The sequence below is a fragment of the Scomber scombrus genome, chromosome 7 (assembly GCF_963691925.1).
Source record: "Scomber scombrus chromosome 7, fScoSco1.1, whole genome shotgun sequence".
Taxonomy (NCBI): domain Eukaryota; kingdom Metazoa; phylum Chordata; class Actinopteri; order Scombriformes; family Scombridae; genus Scomber; species Scomber scombrus.
The window spans coordinates 24,571,448-24,580,875 of record NC_084976.1 but is presented as its reverse complement, the minus strand read 5'-3'; positions in this window follow the sequence as shown (position 1 = coordinate 24,580,875).

Sequence of the window (9,428 nt, the reverse complement as noted above, 5' to 3'; positions counted from 1 at the left end):
AAATATGCTGCAGAGTTCCTTAGCTTCATTTGCCAGAGAGCTTAAAGTGTCCAGATCATCAAAGCAACTACGACAAGCTGAAGAAAATCAGGGAGAGGTTAAATGAGATGAGGGAGAGAGAAGAGTGCAGCAAAGCAGGGGATGAGCAGCGATACTGTCGGAGTGCTGTCTTTAAGAAACAGAAAAGCGGTATGTTTTGCAGAGAACAGCTAAGGACAACAACAGAGCCCTGCATTGATTCCACATATGTGGTGAGATCAAAAACCATCATGGGACCTTTGCCCTGGGCAGTTCCCAATCATTCTGCTTCTCATAATCTGTGAAAAACTTTTCTGCTTTTTACAGTTCAATAACCACTCATCGCAATTAAAATGCCATCTTTACGCCCTGATAGTTTAATGCCATGTACAAGTGATCTAATGTGGTTTAGCCCCGCACCCCTACCCCCGTCCTGCTTTATGCACACTGTATGTATGTTCTAAACTGAGGTGCAGGGCGATTATATTTCCTTTTCCATTAGATTAATCAGATGGATGCAACCTAGTTAAAAGTCATAAAAGAAAATGTGTAATTAATACATTTAATACACATATATTAGCTCCCTAATGAACTGTGTGCTGTTTTAAGAGTTATTGATTTGTAAACAAAAGCAGTTACAATTGAGCCATTTGAAAACTATCATGTGGTGAACCACAACTGAGATACTGCCATTATATCTGAGGATAAAATATTTTCAGTGTCAGAACAACAAACACAGGACCTGTATACTGTTGGAAGTGTTAAGAGTCATTGGTAACCAATTAAAATGTTCCCTTCTGCACACACCACTCAATTGATAAACCCCGGGGGCCATGTGAAGATGACTTAGTGGGTCAAATGCAGCCTGCAGATATCACAGATAGTGAGAGAGATGCACTAATGTGTGCGTGTGCGTGTGCATACGTGCAAACACACACACACACACACACACACACACACACACACACACACACACACACACACACACACACACACACACACACACACACACATACATGTACACACAAATGTGCAGAGAATACACAAAGTGGAAACAGACGGCGCTAAAAATAAACCATCTGAAATATTTAACTTACTGACCCAGAAAAAAACCTCAGTGTAATCACGTGTTTGCACAAGCGGAGCACCACAACGATGGAGCCATGATATCATTAGGTCTGATGGTTTAACCGTTCATAAAATGCGAGCTACATACTGTACTCTGCACCTTAGGTCAATGCATCAAAGTCACATGCAAATGAAGCATGTGTGTCCTAGTTATCTGAACAGTGTAAGGGTGATAAAATTACGCAATGAGGATTAAATTAAGTCACATGGAATATAATGTTCTTGACTTTTTAAGACCCAACGACTTATAGTGATCTTATATTGTAACCTTTATGGAAAATTTATATAGCATATATTGTGGCATTTTTATACACAGAAAATAATCCCTTTGTTAATAGGAATCAGGGTTCATTCATCTGGGTGCTCTGCCTTTAAAAACAACAGGGTTTCAATCTAAAGCCTTCCTTGGAGATGTGCGCTGAGAAAAAGCTTTGTGCCTAAATAAATCAGCTGATTTGTCAGCATATTGATTGTGAATAAATTCCTCTAAAAGACCAATACATGAGGTGGTGTTTTTTTTGTTTCTTTTTAACAATGTAGTACCAGCTTTTTATCTGACTTTGATCTGGAGAATATAGACTGAAAAAAATTAACTAACTACAAAAGTTGAATGTCATCCACGTTCAAAGAAGAAAAAATAAAGAAAAAAAATGTTGCAACAGGTTAAACCCAATAAATGATTTTAAAATGTTTCTTGTGGTCCCTCATGAAAAGCATCTTTAATCTCACTGGGCCTATCCTAGCAAACGTTCATCAGAAGAATAAAATCAAATGAAGTGAGAGTCAAAATTCCTCAGTGACCCCAGACATGCCCTCCTAAGGTTGGTCAGGTTGAGGACGATGATTGGCATGGCCCCCTGTCCTGCTCGCAGCTAAACAGCCATGTCCATATTCAGCAATGATATTGGCCTCTAACCCCCAGACCAGATGCCATTACCATTTTAGAGTCACACCAAGCATCCGGGCTGGTGCACAACACTATCAATATTAATGTTCTGTGACTGAGGCGGCTTTGGAAGAACTTTCTCCCACATCAATATTGATGGTGTTGCCATACATTGGAGTCGGGCCCCTCTTTAAGGATTTATAAGAGGAACGCTGGTGGGGGTGGTGTCTGTATGCGAAAGGGGCCAGTGCCATTTTTGGTCAGCGCCTCAATGATGTACATTTTCCTGTCGTTCAGAGCAATTTCCGTGGGAGAGGGGTGACTCCAACCCACACTTGATGAGATCTGAGCGGAGAGGGGCTGTGCAGAGACAGATCCAATTCCCTCGCAATGCTTTGCCGGAGATGATAGTTATGGAAAAATGAACGTTTCATTTCAGGGGATCTGGGAATGCTAAATGGGGGTCTGTTGATTCTGGAAACGGGGGTATTGCTTTTGGGACATCTTCACAAACAGTCCACTGTTGGGCCACACACGTAGACACAGATCCAATTCATTATAATATTAGCTTTGGAGATGCATTCCTCCATATATCAAGTGTTGAGAGGGCGTGCTTGGTAAAGAGTTTCAGGCCGGGCTCTTTTATCATGCATTCAGATATAAATCATAGAGAGGAAAAACAACAAGGGGAAATCAATGAAACTCAAAATGAACTTTGGCTTTGTCTTGTTCAACACCACTTAAAATGTTATGGATTATAAAAGCAAATGAAGCTAAAGAAGGATTCTGCGTGTTTTGTAATGCAATGACACAGCAGCAAATAAGCTGAAAATGTATCACTCAATTGAAGCCATTTAATATCTTAATATCACTCAGGCCAATAAAACACACAACTGCAGACTGCAGATTTCAGACATTCTGCTTGTAGAAATTATTGTCATTACCAGTTAAAGCAATATGACATGATTTTACTCAGTTGGGGGTATAAAGACTAGTTGTAAACACTGACATATTACAAAGTTGAAAAGTTGATATGGTGAACATGTAAGTATTTACACGTCCGGCAGACAAGGAGCAACATTAGCCTTCATTTTGAGATGAGTTTTGGCCACTTAATGAATGTAAATCCAATATTCACTCTCCTTTTAGCTTTGTTTTGGTCACCAACTCCTCCTTAGGTTCCACTATATTCACCAGCTGGCTGCAAACTTCTTCCAGCTGATGTTTCCTGCTGATGATGCAGTGAACATTCAGAGCTTTTAAACAGCTGCCTGCTGCTGCTGAAAATTGTGAGCTGAAAAATCAAAACAATGAGCTGACGGATGTTGAAGTTGAACTGATCAGTTGAACTGATGGGAACTGCAGAGTTTTCTTTCTCCGTTTGTCACCATGAGCAACTCCTTTCACAATAAACATATTCATTTCTTCCATTGCTAGTATCAAAATATACTAGTATCATTGTTATTGATTAGTGAGGTGTAATTAGTATTGATTATGTAATTAATACATTTAATATGTTTTTTATTATTTAAAAATAACTAAATTTCACAAGTTGTCATTGTCCAAAGGGTATTCATTAAATGTCTTGTTTAGTCTGATCAATATTCAATATACAGAAGAAAGTGAGACATTTTTCACATTTTTAATGCTTGTTGTTTTTTCGCCCTGTTAAAAGTCAGCAGCAAGGCTTTAGGGATAAAAAATTCAGGCTGTTGATAATTTTGGTTCAGACTGAAATATCTCAGCAGCTGTTGGATGGATTGCCTTGAAATTTAGTACATTGATGGTCCCCAGAGAATAAAGCCTACTCACTTTGATGATTTCCAGACTTTTCCTGTAGCGCCACCAGGATGTCAAATTTTTTCGCTTATGGAGTAAAGTATTAAATTGAATTAGATAACATATTGATCTTTCTGCTTTAAATATCCTCACACAAATCAACTACTTTATTCTGTCACACACGTCTTAACACTTTGGTGATCACAACATGATAAACACTAAACACTATTACTCTGACAGCATCCTTAGTTATTACATCACATTTATGTTTACAGCAAAAGATCAAAAACACATTTCGGAACACATTGTCACTCTTGTAACTTATTAAAAGAATGATCAGAATCGCAATTAATGTTGTTTCTGTCTGACAAATGACTGATTAATCAATGATCCTTTCAGCTCCACACTGCATTGAATCCCCCTGCCGATATATTCACGACCACAGATGTGCATATTTTTTCAGCTGAGCAGAAAGACTCCACAGTCAGTCTGTTTAACATTTAGATAGAATTGAGCAACAACAGTCTCATCACATCTCATCAGGTTATTGATCCCTCAAACAACAGAGTCTGTCAGTGTCAAGTGTACGTTGTTCATTCTCAGAACAACTGAGAGTGAACATGTTGCAGAGCAGAAAGCCACACTGCTTTTGACAAGACAAGGATCAGCAATACAACTGTCCAGCCTCCTCCCCCACACTTCCACATCCTTGTTTTCACTTAATATCTCACTACATTTTGATGGTGAGCCAGTAAGTGGGACCTCTTCAGGGAGACAAAGAGTGACCTCAATTCAATCTGACATCCCACCTATCGATCTGGGCTGCCGTATCCCCCAGAGATGGACGTCTAGCTCGCCCTTGTTCTCCTAACATTCACATTTAGCAACAGGACAAAACATGCCTTTTTATTAAACAAAATCCATCCACATGTCTCGCCTCCTCTACCCAAGTCTAAATTACACCCACAGCGACCTGCATTCATAAGCCTTCCTCCCACGTAGGGCACTGTTCATCTTCGCTGGGGCCCTTTTGCTAAATTGAAAGTGTGTCATAACAAATACAGGAGGTGTCTGGTATAAATGCATGTGACTGGCGCAGATGTCATCTCTGTCAAAGAGGCATCCCTTGTATTTTTAACAGGGGGACTGCGACATGGACCCAGGACAATTACTGTCAGAGCACACGGGTGATGAATCTGCTGCCTTATTGTGTTTGTCATCTCGACCTCTGGCTGGGACCTGATTGGTATGGCCGCCTACCTACAGATGGATCAGATGGATACATTGTTTCTGTCCTGCCTGTGTGAATGTTTGCATCACACTTCGACTTAATTGACTTGGGTTAGTGAAGAACTCTCGTGTCATTGGGGTGAAATATTGTACGGACTTCCAAAATATTGTCATCTACAAAAATGTCATCTGTTTAAAAACACATATGTCATAGGTTTGGTTTGGTTGGCTTTGTAAATATATATAATATTGCAGTTTTATTTTAAATTTCATAGCATGAAATCATTAAACTTTGACAATAATCTCAAAAGCGAATTGTTTTCATTTTGTATTCTTTTGACATAAAAATAGCTATAGTGTTTTTTTAAAGGATCAGTTTTGTTGAATCTGCTTTTTCAACCAGATTTTCCTCTGTTGCCATGCACTCTGCCATGTTGCTATGATAACAGCTCAAAATATCTTTCCAGTAATATAATGTGTGTGTGGGAAAAAGGAAGAGAAACCTAAAGTAAAATAAAACAAATGTCGTGGAAAAGGTATGATAGAAGGATGACAGTTTTTAAGAAGAGATGAAGAGGTCAACTTTTCCCCCTTAATCTCCCGTGGAAATTTGCTCCAAAGTCTGAGGGCAAACACATTTAGGAACCACCAGGAGAGAAGAATTTGAGGACCTCAGGGCCCGTGATGGCACATGGGGAGTTAAAGGGTCAGAGGTAGAGCTTGGGGCCAAATAGCTGTAGACATTAAAAGTGATAGGTAAAATTATAAAACCAACTCTACAACTAACAGTTTGTCATAGTCCCAAAAAAGCACAAAAGAACCCAATAACATGACTCAGGACAGTGAAATAAAGTTTAACAGTCTTTTCTTTCAAAAAAAGGCACAAGGTTATAAAAATCCAGGTAGGCGCACTAGGTCAAACACGGCTAGAATAAGTCAGAATACAAATAGTACAGGCTGGGTAAAACCACGAGATCAGAACTAAACTTAAAGGCAAACAATAAGCTGCAAAGCTACAGCACATGGCACAAAAACAATCTGGCAGAGACTAAGTGGAATTAGACCAGGATATATATATAGACTAGGGGACTAATGAGGCAATGGGGAGCAGGTGAGTGGAGATAGAGTATACCCAATGGGAACACTGGCAGCAGAGTTAGATCATGGATAAAGAAACAATCAACCAAAATGAATGAATGAATAGTCTAAGATGCAAAACCGTGACATAGTTAGCCAGTGCAAAGATGAAAAGATAGGTGCAACGTGCTCACATTTTCACATTTCCTGGTGGCTGCATTTTTTTAGATTAACTGTAGAGAAGGGGGGAGACTTTTAGCTGCCGTGGGAGAAAAGGTTGTTACAATATTCGAGCCAAAATGAAATAAAAGCATAACTGTCTGTTTCGAGGTTTTTGGTACACAGAAATGGTTTAATTTTAGAAAAAAGCATGACTGTATGATGGATTTGATGAGGCTGCTCAAAGTGAGGTTGCTGGTTGCTGTCAATGAAAAGCTTTTATACAGTGTGGAGTAATAAGATGAGAGCATCAATCTATTTTGCTTGTAATTTGAGTGTTGGAGGAGTCTGTGAGTATATTCAAGTTGAGATGAAGTAGATTTTCAGCCATCCATTTATGAATGTCCTCAGGAATGAGTGAAAACAAATTCACTTGAGTTATTGGGGTCACAGCTGAAGTAAGCCAGGGTATTGTCTTCATAAAAATGGAAAGTGATATTGTGTGATTTTATAAGATGTCCCAAAGGCAGCATGTAAATGATGAACAGAATCAGACCAAGCACTGAACCCTGAGGAACCCCACAATGCAGCTGAGAGGTGGAAGAAAGTCCTGTTAGTAAGGTATGAATTTAAGCATTTAAGGGCTGTGCCACTCACACTCACTAGGGAGCTTTGATGCCTTCTGACTCCTTATGACACCCAAATGTTTTCAGTTATCCATGGCTGGAACATGTGTTTAGTTTTCCTGGTTTCAAATGGTGCAGTTTCATCAAATATTGAATTTCAGATGATGAAATTAGTTAGATGCTCATCCACTGATAATAAGGGCTGTATCTCACAAGGGATGGTGTTAAAAGCTTTACTAAAATATTGGCAGAAGTAGGATTAAAAACTCTAGACCGTAACTGTGTACGTGAGCGGTTAGAACAAGGAGGTAAAACCAGATTAAAACCTACACAATAGTGATCAGAAATACAAGGAGCAAAACATGACAAGTCCGATATGTAAGAGGATAAGATTAAACAAGATCACTATGGCCCTGACAATGTGTGGGCCCAGTGAGCTCAGTGAGAGAGAGATAAATGAAAAGAATCAATCAGGGATAAGAAAAAAATACCAGCATTTTTAGAGGTGAAGCAGACATGAATATTAAAATCACCCAGATTTGAATACCTGTTATATCTGGATAGGATTATTGATAAGTGTTCTGATAATTTGTTTATAAAGCCAAAAGAAGATTTTGGGGGGGTCTGTAAACTAGAAGGGACAGACACTTTTTTGACATTTCTACTCTTATTCCGATTGTAATTGTTCTTATCAAGTTTGGTTGTGCTGTATGCTGAGATAATGTTTGTTATGTCACTGTTTCTTTATTTATTTATAATTGTTGTGTTGGTTGTTTTTTGTACTGTCACTGCAAACCAAATTTCCCCTCGAGGGACAATAAAGCTCTGAACTGAACTGAACTGAACTGAACTGAACTGAACTGAACTGGGTATCCTCCTTAAATACAAATGGAAGTGGCTTGAAGGAGGGAAATAATCATAAGTTAATACAAGAAAGATTTAAATGAATTCTGAAAAAAAAAACACCCCCCCACACCTCTTCACCCCCCTTTCCTAAAAGTCAAGGTTGTTGAAAAAAGAAGAGTAGCCAAGAGCAGAGGCTTCAATTATAGAGTAAAATCCTCAGGTTGCAAACACTATTCTGTTATCATAAAAACGTTCAGATTCTGTGATAAAAATGATTAATTTACAGAGTCATACTAGTTGCATTACAAATGATACTTTAAAACCCAGCTGCATCTGTTTAAAAAAAAGAAGAAAATAAACAGAAGCTGTTCAAACATAGCACTAAATCTGCAGTAAATGCTCTAAATTTTCACATATTAACCTACAATGTAGAGTACTGCAATAACCACATGTTTGTATTATGCTAATTTATCTGCAAAGAAATAACCTGTAATTGCTGCACCTGGTTATATAGGCTCAGTTCTCATAGTTACTGGCTCTGATTTGTATCTTGAAGCAACATATTTTGCTTTTATGGTTTATGCTGAGTCCAGTGTTTGCCATAAATGGCAGGTGTGCAAAATTGAAGTGCAAAAGTAATTCAGCTGCTGCCATTCAAAGGAGCTATGTCAGTTTGATTTACCTGTACACATAAACATGCACACACACACACCTTTGGGCCACATGTGTTTTTTATATTCATATGGTGAAGGGAAGAAAAGAAAAAAAAACGCGCCTCCAAAATGGAGGTTGAGGGGTCATGGTGTTTGGCCAGGAGTGACAGCTCTGAAATGAAGGCATAAGTCAATCGGCTACTCTTCATACACACACACACACACATATGAGTGTGGATGAGAGGCGGGATGGCGGTGGGCGGTAAGGATAGAAGGTGGGGACTGAGGGATTGGGGGAAGGGAGGTTGGGTGTAAAGGGCACAAGGTTACCATGTGGGGGGAGTGTGTGTGTGTGTGTGTGTGTGTGTGTGAGTGTGTGTTTGTGTGTGTGTGTGTGTGTGTGTGTGTGTGTGTGTGTGTGTGTGTGTGTGTGTGTGTGTGTGTGTGTGTGTGTGTGTGTGTTGTGTCAGTGAGGGTGAGAGGGAGGGAGGGAGGGAGGGAGGGAGGGAGGGACTGAGGTTGAGAAGAACTAGACATGATATTTGAGAGACCAAAGGCATGAACCTGTACTTGTCTATTTTCCTCTTTGTTCTGCCGTCTTTCTCCTTTGGTCTCTGTCCGACTGCTTCTACTGAGAGCTACCAGAAGCTATATTTACCCAAACTTGAACACGCACATACACACACAGACACATACACACACACCTAGTAACACACCTTGAACCCAAAGGTCAAAGACCATGTGTGTCCTTGTTCTCTTTTTCTGGCTTCCACACACACACACACACACACACACACACACACACACACACACACACACACACACACACACTGGATGAGGGTTTTTGTTTACTTTCTGTCATGCACCAAGCAGGCCTGTATTAACATTCACGCTGCGCCCCAGCACGAGCAAGGGGAAACCCCCACTTGGTTTAAAATCACTGATTGATCCACAGTATTGATTGGAACATTTGCCTCTTTCCCCCACTGAATCAAAGTGCTTTTTGGAAAAATAAATATCTGTAAA